Source organism: Schistocerca cancellata, chromosome 12 (assembly GCF_023864275.1).
Source record: "Schistocerca cancellata isolate TAMUIC-IGC-003103 chromosome 12, iqSchCanc2.1, whole genome shotgun sequence".
In the NCBI taxonomy this organism is placed as follows: Eukaryota; Metazoa; Arthropoda; class Insecta; order Orthoptera; family Acrididae; genus Schistocerca; species Schistocerca cancellata.
In genome coordinates this window covers 103,637,755-103,654,653 of record NC_064637.1, presented here as the reverse complement: position 1 = coordinate 103,654,653, position 16,899 = coordinate 103,637,755, and the positions used below count along the sequence as shown (strand labels likewise).

Here is a 16,899-nt window from a genome sequence, read left to right as displayed (position 1 = left end):
GTCGCAGGTTCGAATCCTGCCTCGGGCATGGATGTGTATGATGTCCTTACGTTAGTTAGATTTAAGTACCTCTAACTTCTAGGGGACTGATGACCTCAGATGTTAAGTCCCATAGTGCTCAGAGCCATTTGAACCATTTTTGAACATCAGCAAAAGTAAAACGACCATAATAGAATGTAGTTCAATCAAATGAAATGAAGTTTGGGAAAAGGGATAATAGAAGTAGTACACGACGTTTGTTATTTCAATTGAAAAAATAATAGACAGTGACCGAAATAAAGACATCAAACATAGTTTGACAATACCAAGTAAAGCATTTCTGAAAAAGAGAAATTTGTCAACACTGAATATGAATTTACGAGAGACTTTCGATAAGTAATGCAACACTTTTTCTTCTCGGCCAGTTTCGCCTGCAAAAGTTGTAATTCAGCCCGGATCTCGCACCTTCAGATTTCTATCTGTTTTGCTCAATGAAGGTTGCACTCTGTGGAAAGCAGAACATCGAAAAAGAATGGTGCAAATGGCTCTGAGCACTATGGGACTTAACATCTGAGGTCATCAGTCCCCTAGAACTTAGATCTACTTAAACCAAACTAACCTAAGGACATCACACACATCCAAGCCCAAGGCAGGATTCCAACCTGCCACCGTGGCGGTCGCGCGGTTCCAGACTAGAGCGCCTAGAACCGCTCGACCACATCGGCCGGCGCAGAACATCGATTTGGGGTGGTTATTGATGCAGCAAGATGTTGACTCTGACGTGGACCAGTAGGGTACCATCATGCAGGCACGTAGGCTCTCCCAATAAAGTAGCGCAAGGCAGTCGCATTGGACGGAGGTTATATTGAAAAATAGGGTTTTGTAGCAAAAAGAGTGGGGAATAATATGGTGAATCCTGAATAAAGCCAACCTGCTTTCGGAAAAAGATGCGTTGCATTATTTATTGCACGCCCTTTGTAGCTACGAGGTAATCCCAAAAGTAAGGTCTCCTATTTTTTTATAAGTACATAGACCTGTTTATTTCTACAATGGTTTACATCAGTTTACAGCTTGAACATTTAGCTATTTTTCGACAGAATCACCATTTCTGTCGATGCATTTTTGTAGACGCTGTGGCAGTTTTTGTATGTCCATGTCATATCAGCTCGCGGCCATGCTTTTCAGAAAGTTATGAACCTCCTTTAAAATTCTGTGAGCGGTGCTTTGCGAAACCTCAGGAACCAACGTGCAGAGATCATCCAGGGCCGTCCGCCGATCTTCACGCATGCTTTGCTCAACCTTCAACACTGTCTCCTCAGAAGTTGACTGTCTCCCGCTCCTTTGTTCGTCGTGAATTTCGGTCCGACCAGCTGCAAACTCTCTACACCACTTACGAACATTTTTGACATCCATGCACGACTCACCATACACTTCCGTCAATTGGCGATGGATTTCAATCGGCGCAGTGCCCTTTGCGTTCAAAAACCGAATAACTGTGCGCAATTCGCACTTTGCGCCAACATCCAACGGGAGCTCCATTCTCAACGGCTGCCAAGCCAAGACTGAGCGCCTCAGCGCGGCGTGCGCATGTTTACACTTAGCGCGTGAAGCACTCTTCATAACAGTGTGACCAACTGCCACACAAACAGACTTCTGCACTTATAAAAAAAAATAGGAGACCTTACTTTTAAGATTACCCTCGTACTAGGAAGTCTTTTCTGAAGGTATTTATAAGAAGTGAAGCCTTATATGGAAATTAAATGTCGATAAACAGCAGACAATAAGAAAAATGTGGCGCTGTCGAAGAATGTTGACGATTAGATAGGTGGATTGGGTCACTAATGAAGAGGCATTGAATCGAATTGGGAATAAACAAATTAAGACCCAAATTGATTGAAAGAAGAGATCAGTTGATAGGGTACTCGATGGGGCATCAAAAAATAGTTTGGTAAGGGAGGTGGAGGGGGCTGTAACTGTAGAGGGACGCCAAACCCTGATTACAGTAAGCAGGTTCAAATGGATGTAGGTTGCAAAACTTCTACAGAGATGAAAAGTTGGGCAGAGTATGGACTTGCTTCGGGGGATGCGTCAAACGAGTTTTCATACTGAAGAGCGCAACAGGGAGCAAGATATGACAATGCGTTATTCACCTTTAGAGCAGACAAATTTCATCAACTTATGGCAGGACCTCGTAGGTGAAATTTAGTAGTAGGGTTGAAAATCAATTAGAATAGTGAATGATCTACAAATACGAGTAGAAATGAAAATTAACCGTGCCATCTTCATCTTTGCCTATGTATGGTGTGTCGTCTTCCGGAGCCTTGGCTTTGCTCTGCCGCAATTGGTCCGTTTGCTTTTAAATTTCGGACGGCGCTGCGTTCTGTGGAGAGACCTGCTGACGACGAGAGTATCGAGTGCTGCTGCAGGAGTGAGACGGGGAGTTTAGTTTCCGGTCGTGTGGCAGCGTAATGTTGCGGGAAAGGTGGTATAACTTCCTGTGAACGCACGTGATTTGCTACGAGCGTGTGTACTCGGGACGGCGGCAGTCGTTCTGGACGGCTATGTGATAAGGAAGCTCGGCGTGGCAACTGTTGACGCGGCGTGTCCGCGTTGCTATGGCGGAACTGGGGCGATTGTCATAACTCGAGTTGGTGCTGATTCAACCTGTCGCCGAATGCTTCTCTGCCTTCTGGACTAACGGTGAGAATTTCTTGACTTGATGTGTCTTACTCAATTTCTGCCCGTGTCGTCGGGTGCGTTTTGCTCTAAGGTCGTGTGCCATGGTGTTTCGCAATTTTAGTAGGCTCAGGCGTGCCCGAAATCCCGATTCAATGATCTGCTGTTATATTGTCAAGTGTAACTATCACTAGAAAATAGTGTTAACTCTCTATGCCTTAATAATTGAATCTAAAATATTACCTGTCATTGAAATTTTATTCTGACCCAAGTGCAATAACGACCTTGTATTTTACAATTTGTTGAGTGGTATTATTATTTAGTGCTGGCCGTCACATTTACTGAGTCGAAGATTTACGAAGGCCAGTGGGCGTCATTAACAGTTCCTGCCTCGATAGGCGTTATATTTTGAACCATGTGTTTCAATGTTTAGTAATTTTTATTTCATGTGTTATAGAGAGTTGCTGTTATGCCCTGTGTGCACGATTCGCCACGTTGGTGAAGTTTCTAGTTGTTCTGCTGGTCTGTGCCATATTGCTAAAGCAGGCAGTCCTAGCACAGCTGATAGTAAATTTTTCCTAGTGGTGAGGAGCACGGGCTGGTTTTAAGTGCTAACTCACTAACTTCAACCATTCTCAAATATTTATTACTACTGATATTCAGGGCCTTCAGGCCGAGTGGCGACGTCACTACCCCTTTTTGGTTATTAATTTTATCTTGTTAGCTTGTTTCATTAAAAAAAACCTTTGGTATATGAATTTGTCTTTTGGTCTTTACTGCTCCTTTGGACGAAGTAAATTAACTGTTGGTTTTGCATTCTTGTAGCATTATCGAAACAAGATTTGTGGTTATATTTGATTGGCCCTTCTGGCCGAATGATTAAAGTTATTCCTTTCAGTAACTTATTGTATTGCTCAATAATTAATCAAAGGTGTTGGGTCCTTCAGACCGTGATGTTGAATCTTAAATTGTGTTTGAAACTGTAACCTCATTTGGGTCAACGCTTTCACTCCCTGCAGCCTTTGAGCTCTGCTTACCTTACGTTTATGTTAAGTTTTCCCATACCACGACACATCAGAAAATAGCACAAATTAACTGTAAATTAATATAAATTGTATTATATTTTGGGCAACTGAAGACAATGACAAGATGGGCTACAAACTAAATAAACACAGGAGTAAATATGATCTGCAGTGCCTTTTTTAAAACTGATTTCAAGTGTGTTTGAAAAGAAAATCTTTCAAGCACTGTATATTACGAGTTTTGATTCGTGGTAGTGAGAAGATTTAATACCTAAACTATTTAAAAACTGAGAGTTGGAATCTTCCTGGCAGCTTAAAACAGCTGCCCAAACCTGGATTTGAACCAGCAACCTTCCTTTTCGTGAGGACGCCAGTACATCTCTCTCTCCTATGATCCAGACTTCTCAAAAGCTCCCCTGAACACCTAATGGCAGTAGCTTACCTTGGAGACAGAACACATTCCACTGCAGAGTGTCTCTGAGAACAACACGCATCAGATGAACACCAGGTAACATGCACCGTTCAGATGGGGTGTCGGCAAATGATCTCCCGTTAGTTTGTTGATGAAATCTCCTCGGATTACCAGACGAAGTGTGGCGTTGTGTCGTCGCAACATTTCGACGAATGTCATGCTAGTCTTCTTCAGGTAAAGTGTCCTCTGCTGACGGCCCAACGGGTGGAGCAGTTACGTGACTCCAGAAGATGTGTCAAGGCTGGTGGCGGTAAAGGGATGGAGGGTGGAGGGGATCTGAGCCTCGATTGCTGGTACTGCCTGCCTATCCCACACCAAGACTCGACACCCATACATTCTCCAAAAGCCACTCCCTACACTCTTCCAGAGGCACACGACTGTCTCACCTGGTGGACCTTTGCAGAGGAGTCTGTGGTCCAGTGACAATATCGAAACGAACTGAACATGAACCCAACACTTTGCCTGAAGGTGATGTGCAGGAAACTCGTCGAAATGTTGCGACGACACGACGCCGCGAGTTGCCTGGTAACCTATGACGGCTTTATACATTTAAAGCGCTGGGAAAGCAGGCATTGCTAATCCTATTACTTGCTCGTGTACAATCCCAGTCCACAAGTTAATAAATAACTGTTCCAGGTGATCTGTGAGGATAATAGCAAATGAATTTTCGTCACTCCAGACATGGGTGTAGTGATAGTTGGAAGCACTATCTCATCTGAGAGATGTCTCATCCGTGAACATGGGAAACTGTCTGAAATTTAGCAGTGCTATCATAATTGTAATACCTAGGTATTTAGTTGAATTTACGGCTTTTAGATTAGACTGATTTATCGTGTAACCGAAGTTTAACGAGTTCCTTTTAGCACTCACGTGGATGACCTCACAATTTTCGTTATTTAGAGTCAAGTGCCACTTTTCGCACCATTCCGATATTTCTTCTAAATGGTTTTGGAGTTTGTTTTCATCTTCTGATGACTTTATTAGTCAATAAACGACAGCGTCATCTGCAAACAACCGAAGACGGCTGCTTAGATTGTCTCCCAAATTGTTAATATAGATTCCATACTTTACACTGTAACAACACTACCGTTCAATACTAAGGCTTCCTGCCAACTGGAGGTGTAGAGAAGAGGCTACGGAACAAGCCAGAACCTGCCACATACCAATGTTGCCAACTGTTGAAGAGTTACGAAGGTGGAGACATTGCTTTTCAGTCAACCCTCGTAAATTCGGTTATTCCCTCAGTTGTTTCATTTTTCAACTTAACCGCTGTCTTGCTTTCTCTGTTTTCACTCCAGACTAGAACTTTTGCTTTAAGCGCGTTTATTGTCATATGGAATTCCTCCTCCGTTATTCTATCCATTGTGTTTGGGTTTTTTTGCGGGTGTCCTTCACTTTCTGCAGTTAGTGCTCGTATATCATCGGCAAATCTCAGCATGTTTACCGTATCTCCATAAGTTGTTACTCCTATGTTTACTTCTTCTCTCACCCTGTGGATTGCCTTCAGATTAAATAAGTATGGGAAGTTTGCGAGTAGGTAGCAACCTTGCTGTATCCTCTTTTGAATGCTAGCTGATTCTTCTTTATTACGACAGCGAACTACTCCGATTGACGTTTGTAGCTATCCACGCGTCAAATTTCACTGAAATCGGTTCAGCAGTTTAGTCAGGAAAACGTAACAGATTGAGTTACTTTCACATTTATACTATTAGTATGGAAGCATTGATTGCCGCTACACGAGACAAGTCGTCGTGCTATAGATAGTGAGTATTGCCTGAGCAAACCCGGGGCAGGTGGCTACAAAGATCAACAGGTGCTTATTTATGCATGTTCTTCCACGCATTCCAACAGCGTCTAGTCAAACTACTGTGCAGACACTCCATTTTAAAAAACCTTGGACTCATGTCTCTGACTGTCTGCGTCACAGATACCCTCAAGAACCTGCAGTGATGGAAAAAGACAGGCCGTGTGCACCATGGACACCTCACTCTCAAAATCCAGAGTGCCCACATTCGAGAGGAGATAAGGAGTGTGTTACTTCCGACGACATTCGCGTTGCTGTATCCACAGGGGCAGAGGCTCCACGCCGTACAGCAGAGGCAGAGGGGTTGCCTAAACAGCAGGGGTCAGGCGAGTAGACGCCGGCGCTCTTCAAACGAGAGTTCGACACTGTGTACAATCTAGCCAGTAATAAATGTTGTGAACTTTTGTTCAGAATCGCCTCTCAGCGGCTGTGTTAACTACCTTTTTGGAACTGATATAATAGTTTTATGCGTGCTCAGTACAGGACATCTCGCTATTCGGCCATCGTGATAAACCTAGACAAATTCATTGCATCAAATAACGGTGGGAAGGAATTTATAAAGAAGACAATGCACGTGGGAAATTTTACTCTTTCTTAAATACGTGCCTACAGCAGGTTTAGTCGCATGTTCTTCTAAAACAAATAACCGTAGAACTGAACAGAAGCGAGGATAAAAGAAGGATAATTCCTACGATTACAGTAGCTTGTCCTAGTCAGACACAGATTGCTCTGTGTTATTGAGAGAAGAGGTAGTTGTCAAGTTTTGAAACTCAATTACCGCAGATACTTTCAAATGCTCTACACTGTCAGAAACATCGAAGTCACGTACTATATTTCAAAAATAAAACACTGCAAGTACAAAACAAAAAGATATGCTTGGCCAACTGAAGTGTTACGGCATTTAAAATATCCCTGTGACATTTGGTTTGGAAGCACTGAGAAATCCTGCGTTCAGCCTGGATCATTGACAGTGTGATTCTCACATTTTTGCGACCTGAAGAAAGACGTACGTGGACATCGGTTTTAGTCGAATGAGGAAGTGCAAGAGTGGACCGGCCGCTGTGGCCGAGCGGTTCTCGGCGCTTCAGTCTGGAACTGCGCGACCCCTATGGTCGCAGGTTCGAAACCTGCCTCGGGCATGGGTGTGTGTGATGTCCTTATGTTACTTAGGTTTAAGTAGTTCCACGTCTAGGGGACTGATGACCTCCGATGTTAAGTCCCATAGTGCTCAGAGCCATTTGAATCATGTTTTGCAAGAGTGGGTGCCGGTGTGGATTCGTCAGCGGCCGGCCGCGTTCTAGGAAGAGGAATTGATCGTCTCGTCTCCCAGTGGGGTACATTTCTTAACGCGTTTGATGATTACTTTTGAGTGGAACCGCGATTGGTCGTATTGTCTATCTCTTATAGATCCAAGAAATGCAAAGTTCATTTAGCTACTTGGCAACATCAGTGTTTGTTACGAAGTAGCATGAGAAATTTTAATGCACCGTAAACAGAATTTCATATTTAACGACGTAGGTAACCACTTTCGTTGAAAAATGCTGATGTAACCAGGTAAATGTTAAGTTGCCAATAGAGAACAAGCAGCAGCCTTGTTTTGTAACTGAGCAGCCAGCTGATTTTCCGAAGTAGGAACTTTCTTACTAATTTACTCGATTAAATTTTGCCGACGTAAGAATGAATGAAGGCTATTCACAATTTGTACAGAAACCAGATGGCAGTTATAAGAGTCGAGGGGCATGAAAGGGGAGCAGTGGTTGGGAAGGAAGTGAGACAGGGTTGTAGCCTATTACCGATGTTATTCAATCTGTATATTGACCAAGCAGTCAAGGAAACAAAAGAAAAATATGGAGTAGGTATTAAAATCCATGGAGAAGAAATAAAAACTTTGAGGTTCGCCGATGACATTGTAATTCTGTCAGAGACAGTAAAGGACCTGGAAGAAAATGGCTCTGAGCACTATGGGACTTAACATCTGTGGTGATCAGTCCCCTAGAACTTAGAACTAATTAAACCATACTAACCTAAGGACATCACACACATCCATGCCCGAGGCAGGATTCGAACCTGCGACCGTAGCGGTCACGCGGTTCCAGACTGAAGCGCCTAGAACCGCACGGCCACAGCGGCCGGCGGACCTGGAAGAGCAGTTGAACGGAATGGACAGTGTCTTGAAAGGAGCATATAATATGAGCATCAACAAAAGCAAAACGAGGATAATGGAATGTAGTCGAATTAAATCGGGTGATGCTGAGGGAATTAGATTAGGAAATGAGACACTTAAAGCAGTAAAGGAGTTTTGCTATTTGGGAAGCAAAATAACCGATGATGGTCGAAGTAGAGAGGATATAAAATGTAGACTGGCAATGGCAAGGAAAGCCGCGCGGCATTAGCCGAGCGGTCTCGGGCGCTGCAGTCATGGACTGTGCGGCTGGTCCCGGCGGAGGTTCGAGTCCTCCCTCGGGCATGAGTGTGTGTGTTTGTCCTTAGGATAATTTAGGTCAAATAGTATGTAAGTTTAGGGACTGATGACATTAGCAGTTAAGTCCCACAGGATTTCACACACACAATGGCAAGGAGAGCGTTTCTGAAGAAGAGGAATTTGTTAACATCGAGCCGGCCGGAATGGCCGTGCGGTTCTGGGCGCTACAGTCTGGAGCCGAGCGACCGCTACGGTTGCAGATTCGAATCCTGCCTCGGGCATGGATGTGTGTGAAGTCCTTAGGTTAGGTAGGTTTAATTAGTTCTAAGTTCTAGGCGACTGATGACCTCAGAAGTTAAGTCGCATAGTGCTCAGAGCCATTTTTTGTTAACATCGTGCCGGCCGCGGTGGTCTAGCGGTTCTAGGCGCTCAGTCCGGAACCGCGGGACTGCTTCGGTCGCAGGTTCGAATCCTGCCTCGGGCATGGATGTGTGTGATGTCCTTAGGTTAGTTAGGTTTAAGTAGTTCTAAGTTCTAGGGGACTGATGACCATAGATGTTAAGTCCCATAGTGCTCAGAGCCATTTGAACCTTTTGAATTTTGTTAACATCGAGTTTAGATTTAAATGTCAGGAAGTCGTTTCTGAAAATATTTGTATGGAGGGAAGCCATGTATGGAAGTGAAACGTGGACGATAAATAATTTAGACAAGAAGAGAATGGAAGCTTTCGAAATGTGGTGCTACAGAAGAATGCTGAAGATTAGACGGGTAGATCACATAACTAATGATGAGGTATTGAATAGAATTGGGGAGAAGAGAAATTTGTGGCACAACTTGACTAGAAGAAGGCATCGGTTGGCAGGGCATATTGTGAGGCATCAAGGGATCACCAATTTAGTATTGGATGGCAGCGTGGAGGGTACAAATCGTATAGGGAGACCAAGGGATGAGTACACTAAGCAGATTCAGAAGTATGTAGATTGCAGTTGGTACTGGGAGATGAAACAGCTTGCACAGGATAGAGTAGCATGGAGAGCTCCATCACACCAGTCTCTGGACTGAAGACCACAACAACAATAACAACAACAACAAAAACAACAACAACAACAATGAATAACACTTAGCAGCATGTTGACGGTTTGTGATTTGCTTTTCATTCATTGATGTATACTTCGATTTGTTTAATAGCGTAGAGGTTCTTCCTCTAATCCAAATCTATTCTCTGCAAGCCACGTTGCGATGTGTGGCGGAGGGTACCTTGTGTACCAGTGACACTTCCCTCTGACGCTGTTCCATTCGCGAATGGTTCACGGGAAGAAATGCTGTTGGTAAGCCTCTGTGTGACTTGAATCTCTCATTTTATCTTCGTGGTCTTCTCGCGAGTTGTACTTAGGAGGAAGCAATGCAATTGTAGACTCTTCTAGTAGGTTCTCTGATTTTTAACTGTGAATCACTCAGTGATGCAGATCGCCTCCGTCGCAGCGTCTTGGTGGCCGCGGTCGTCGAGCTGTTCTAGGCGCTTCAGTCCGCAACCGCGCTGCTGATACGGCCGTAAGTTCGAATTCTGCCTCGGGCATGGATGTGTGTGATGTCCTTAGGTTGCTTAGGTTTAAGCAGTTCTAAGTCTAGGGGACTAATGATCTCAGATGTAAAGTCTCATAGTGCGTAGAGCCAGTCCTATCTGGTACGGATCCCAGTCTGACGAGCAATATTCAAGTATTGGTCGAACACGATATTGTAAGCTAACTCATTTGTGGTCGTTTTACATTTCCTGAGGAATCTTGCAATGAATCTCAGTGTGGCATCTGCATTACCTGCGTTTAATTTTAAGTATCCGTTCCACTTAAAACGTTCCATATACGTACTCCGAGATATTTTACGGATTTGACTGTTTCCAGTCGTTGTTCTGCAATCGTGTAACCACGCAGTAATGTGTCATTCTGTGTAATACATTTGTTTATATTAAGTATCAATTGCCGGTCCATACACCAAGTGTCGTTCTTTTGCAGGTCTTCCTGCATTTCGCTACAATTTTCTAGCGTTGCGGCTTCTCTGTACACAACAGCATCATAAGAGAAAAGCCTCATGGGATTTCAGACGTTATCCACTAGGTCATTTATATACCACAGTGAAGAGCCAAAGAAACTTGTACACCTGCCTAATATCATCTAAGGCCCCCGCGACCACGCAGAAGTGCCGTAGCTATACGTGGCATGGACAAGTCTAATGTCTGAAGTAGTGTTGGAGGGAATTGGCACCATCAATGCTGCAGGGCTGTCCATAGATCCGTAAGAGTACGAGGGGGTGGAGATCTTCAAAAATGGTTCAAATGGCTCTGAGCACTATGGGACTTAACATCTGTGGTCATCAGTCCCCTAGAACTTAGAACTACTTAAACCTAACTAACCTAAGGACACCACACACACCCATGCCCGAGGCAGGATTCGAACCTGCGACCGTAGCAGTCGCGCGGTTCCGGACTGAGCGCCTAGAACCGCTAGACCACCGCGGCCGGCATGGAGATCTCTCCTGAACAGCATGTTGCAAGGCGTCCCAGATATGATCAATCTCTGGGAAGTTTAGTGGCCAGCGGAAGTGTTTAAACTCAGAAGAGTGTTGCTGGAGCCACTCTGTAGCAATTCTCGACGTGTGGGGTGTCGCATTGTCCTGCTGGAATTGCCCAAGTCCGTAGAAATGCACAATGGACATGAATGGATGCAGGTGAGCAGACAGGACGCTTACGTACGTATCACCTGTCAGAGTCGTATCTAGACCTATTAGGGGTCTTATATCACTCCAACTGCACACGCCCCACACCATTACAGCTCCACTAGCTCTAACAGTTCCCTGCTGACATGCACGGCCCTTGGATTCATGAGGTTGTCTCCATACCCGTACACGTTCATCCGCTTGATACAATTTGCAAAGAGACTCGTCCGACCAGACAGCATGTTCCCAGTTATTACCAGTCCAGTGTCGGTATTGACGGGCCCAGGCGAGGCGTAAAGCTTTGTGTCGTGCAGTCATCAAGGGTACACCAGTGGGCCTTCGGCTCCGAAAGCTCATATCAATGATGTTTCGTTGAATGGTTCGCACGCTGACACTTGTTGATGGCCCAGCTTTCAAATATGCAGCAATTTGTGGAAGTGTTTCACTTCTGCACGTTGAACGATTCTCTTCAGTCGCCGTTGGATCCGTTCTTGCAGGATGTTTTTCCGGCAGCAGCGGTGTCAGAGATTTGATGTTTTACCAGATCCCTGATATTCACGGCACACTCGTGAAATGACGGTACGGGAAAAACCACACTTCATCGCTACCTCGGAGATGATGTGTCCCATCGCTCGTGCGCCGACTGTAACACCACGTTCAAACACACTTAAAACTTGATAACCTGCCATTGTAGCAGCAGTAACCGATCTAACAAGTGCGTCAAACACTTGTTGTCCTATATAGGCGTTGCCGACTGCAGCGCCGTATTCTACCTGTTTACATATCTCTGTATTTGAATACGCATCTCTACACCAGTTTCTTTGGCGCTTCAGAGTAGTAGCTGCAACGCAGCTAGCTCTTTATTCGCAAGGAGAAATGGCCGCTATCGACAGGGGATCTCAAGTTGATTCCGTATTTCTAGATTTCCGGAAAGCTTTTGACACCGTTCCTCACAAGCGACTTCTAATCAAGCTGCGGGCCTACGGGGTATCGTCTCAGTTGTGCGAGTGGATTCGTGATTTTCTGTCAGGAAGGTCGCAGTTCGTAGTAACAGACGGCAAATCAGGTCCGCCCCGGTAGCTGAGTGGTCAGCGCGACAGACTGTCAATCCAAAGGGCCCGGGTTCGATTCCCGGCTGGGTCGGAGATTTTCTCCACTCAGGGACTGGGTGTTGTGTTGTCCTAATCATCATCATTTCATCCCCATCGACGCGCAAGTCGCCAAAGTGGCGTCAAATAGAAAGACTTGCACCAGGCGAACGGTCTACCCGACGGGAGGCCCTCGTTACACGACATTTTATTTCATCGAGTAAAACTGAAGTGATATCAGGTGTTCCCCAGGGAAGCGTCCTGGGACCCCTGCTGTTCCTGATCTATAGAAATGACCTGGGTGACAATCTGAGCAGTTCTCTTAGGTTGTTCGCAGATGATGCTGTAATTTACCGTCTAGTAAGGTCATCCGAAGACCAGTATCAGTTGCAAAGCGATTTAGAAAAGATTGCCGTATGGTGTGGCAGATGGCAGTTGACGCTAAATAACGAAAAGTGTGAGGTGATCCACATGAGTTCCAAAAGAAATCCGTTATAAATGGTACAATTCTCAAGGCTGTCAATTCAACTAAGTACCTGGGTGTAAAAATTACGAACAACTTCAGTTGGAAAGACCACATAGATAATGTTGTGGGGAAGGCGAGCCAAAGGATGTGTTTCATTGGCAGGACACTTAGAAGATGCAACAAGTCCACTAAAGAGACAGCTTACACTACACTCGTTCGTCCTCTGTTAGAATATTGCTGAGCGCTGTGGGATCCTTACCAGGTGGGATTGACGGAGGACATCGAAAGGGCGCAAAAAAGGGCAGCTCGTTTTGTATTATCACGTAATAGGGTTGAGAGTGTTGCAGATATGATATGCGAGTTGGGATGGAAGTCATTAAAGCAAAGACGTTTTTCGTCGCGGCGAGATCTATTTACGAAATTTCAGTCACCAACTTACTCTTCCGAATGCGAAAATATTTTGTTGAGCCCAACCTACATAGGTAGGAATGATCATCAAAATAAAATAAGAGAAATCAGAGCTCGAACAGAAAGGTTTAGGTGTTCGTTTTTCCCGCGCGCTGTTCGGGAGTGGAATGGTAGGGAGATAGTATGATTGTGGTTCGATGAACCCTCTGCCAAGCACTTACATGTAAATTGCAGAGTAATCATGTAGATGTAGATGTACTGGCCTTCAAACTAATCAGTAATCGCTAACCCCAAGATTAAGACGATGTTGATCGTCTTTTTTGACAGCAAGGGCATGATTCATCACGAACTTCTACCTGAGAGAGCCGGAGAAGATGATAAATACGATGCCATTGGTTGTCGCTTGATGTTTGGATCGTATTGCTAGCACCTGGCCTCATCTCCCGTGATGATGCCGATATCCAACAACGCATGACCACGGTGCTTCGAGCGATTTCCAAGATTGCAAAGTTCATTTAGCTACTTGGCAATTTCAGTGACTGTTACGAAGTAGCATGAGAAATATTAATGCACCGTAAACAGAATTTCATATTTAGAGATGTAGGTAACCACTTCGTTGAAAAACGCCGATGTAATCAAGTATATGTTAAGTTGCCAATAGCAAACAAGTAGCAGCCTTGTTTTGTAACTGAGCATTATCTGCGTTTCCAACAGCTTTACAACCGATGACAGATGTGTGTTGTAGCTGATGGTAATTGCTTTGAAGGCCAGTAAACGTATTTTGTTGTAACTCCTGTTTCCTTTATTTTCGGAGACCACTCACCGAACTTTTCAGACACAACTTGTATATTGTTAAAACTAACGGTCCCATAAAGCTCACTTGAGTACACCCAAGATACTTTTAGGTCTGAAGATTTCCCTCCGTTGCGGATGACATGCTCTGCTAAGTCTGGCCGGCCGGAGTGGCCGTGCGGTTCTAGGCGCTACAGTCTGGAACCGAGCGACCGCTACGGTCGCAGGTTCGAATCCTGCCTCGGGCACGGATGTGTGTGATGTCCTTGGGTTAGTTAGGTTTAACTAGTTCTTGGCGACCGATGACCTCAGAAGTGAAATCGCATAGTGCTCAGAGCCATTTGAATCATTTTTTGCTATGTCTGCTAGGAACTTTTGAGTCAGCTCTCTGGTCGTATGTAAACTACACCAGTGGCAAAACACAAGCATCACCTTCACTAATACTAATGGTAGTACTACTGATGGCAACACCCCTAAAGAAGAGTTACTAAACAATTTTGTGCAATTACTTAATAAAAGAAGACGACATAAATATTTCAGAATTCCAGTCAAGAACAACTACCAACTAAGTAACTTAGAAGTTGATACCCATGGTGTACCGAAGCAGCTTAAAGCACTTAATGAAGATTTGACTTTATTCCACGTTGGATACCACTTAGGTTCCTTTGAGAGTAAGCTAATACACTCCTGGAAATTGAAATAAGAACACCGTGAATTCATTGTCCCAGGAAGGGGAAACTTTATTGACACATTCCTGGGGTCAGATACATCACATGATCACACTGACAGAACCACAGACACATAGACACAGGCAACAGAGCATGCACAATGTCGGCACTAGTACAGTGTATATCCACCTTTCGCAGCAATGCAGGCTGCTATTCTCCCATGGAGACGATCGTAGAGATGCTGGATGTAGTCCTGTGGAACGGCTTGCCATGCCATTTCCACCTGGCGCCTCAGTTGGACCAGCGTTCGTGCTGGACGTGCAGACTGCGTGAGACGACGCTTCATCCAGTCCCAAACATGCTCAATGGGGGACAGATCCGGAGATCGTGCTGGCCAGGGTAGTTGACTTACACCTTCTAGAGCACGTTGGGTGGCACGGGATACATGCGGACGTGCATTGTCCTGTTGGAACAGCAAGTTCCCTTGCCGGTCTAGGAATGGTAGAACGATGGGTTCGAAGACGGTTTGGATGTACCGTGCACTATTCAGTGTCCCCTCGACGATCACCAGTGGTGTACGGCCAGTGTAGGAGATCGCTCCCCACACCATGATGCCGGGTGTTGGCCCTGTGTGCCTCGGTCGTATGCAGTCCTGATTGTGGCGCTCACCTGCACGGCGCCAAACACGCATACGACCATCATTGGCACCAAGGCAGAAGCGACTCTCATCGCTGAAGACGACACGTCTCCATTCGTCCCTCCATTCACGCCTGTCGCGACACCACTGGAGGCGAGCTGCACGATGTTGGGACGTGAGCGGGAGACGGCCTAACGGTGTGCGGGACCGTAGCCCAGCTTCATGGAGACGGTTGCGAATGGTCCTCGCCGATACCCCAGGAGCAACAGTGTCCCTAATTTGCTGAGAAGTGGCGGTGCGGTCCCCTGCGGCACTGCGTAGGATCCTACGGTCTTGGCGTGCATCCGTGCGTCGCTGCGGTCCGGTCCCAGGTCGACGGCCACGTGCACCTTCCGCCGACCACTGGCGACAACATCGATGTACTGTGGAGACCTCACGCCCCACGTGTTGAGCAATTCGGCGGTACGTCCACCCGGCCTCCCGCATGCCCACTATACGCCCTCGCTCAAAGTCCGTCAACTGCACATACGGTTCACGTCCACGCTGTCGCGGCATGCTACCAGTGTTAAAGACTGCGATGGAGCTCCGTATGCCACGGCAAACTGGCTGACACTGACGGCGGCGGTGCACAAATGCTGCGCAGCTAGCGCCATTCGACGGCCAACACCGCGGTTCCTGGTGTGTCCGCTGTGCCGTGCGTGTGATCATTGCTTGTACAGCCCTCTCGCAGTGTCCGGAGCAAGCATGGTGGGTCTGACACACCGGTGTCAATGTGTTCTTTTTTCCATTTCCAGGAGTGTACATTAGTCCCACACTTTGCAATCATGTACAACCGCTCGATTGACGAAAGATGCATAGCAAGAGACTGGTAAATTGCACGGGTAATACCAATACTCAAGAACTAAAATAGGAGTAATCCGCTTAATTACACACACACATCACTAATGTCGATTTTCAGTGGGATTTGGAACATACGAGGGTGTTTTGAAAAGTTCTCGAAATCACCACGAGAGGTCAGCGCATTGTTCACGTGATTTTCTACATCTACATCTACATCCATACTCCGCAAGCCACCTGACGGTGTGTGGCGGAGGGTACCCTGAGTACCTCTATCGGTTCTCCCTTCTGTTCTAGTCTCGTATTGTTCGTGGAAAGAAGGATTGTCGGTATGCTTCTGTGTGGGCTCTAATCTCTCTGATTTTATCCTCATGCTCTCTTCGCGAGATATACGTAGAAGGGAGCAATATACTGCTTGACTCTTCGGTGAAGGTATGTTCTCGAAACTTTATCAGAAGCCCGTCCCGAGCTACTGAGCGTCTCTCCTGCAGAGTCTTCCACTGGAGTTTATCTATCATCTCCGTAACGCTTTCGCGATTACTAAATGATCCTGAAACGAAGCGCGCTGCTCCCCGTTGGATCTTCTCTATCTCTCCTATCAACTCTGTCTGGTACGGATCCCACACTGCTGAGCAGTATTCAAGCAGTGGGCGAACAAGCGTACTGTAACCTACTTCCTTTGTGCTCAGATTGCATTTCCTTAGGATTCTTCCAATGAATATTTGTCTGGCATCTGCTTTACCAATGATCAACTTTATATGATCATTCCATTTTAAATCACTCCTAATGCGTACTCCCAGATAATTTATGGAATTAACTGCTTCCAGTTGCTGACTTGCTATTTTGTAGCTAAATGATAAGGGATCTATCTTTCTATGTATTCGCAGCACATTACACTTGTCTACATTGAGATTCAATT

The 16,899-nt window shown here is 45.6% G+C and overlaps 1 protein-coding gene across 1 annotated transcript in view; it reads right to left on the bottom strand.

Moving 5' to 3' along the window:
* Positions 1–16,899, bottom strand: part of LOC126109565 (probable cytochrome P450 304a1) — a 135,402-nt gene that overhangs the window by 59,697 nt on the left and 58,806 nt on the right. The gene's annotated exons all lie outside the window — the stretch shown is intronic.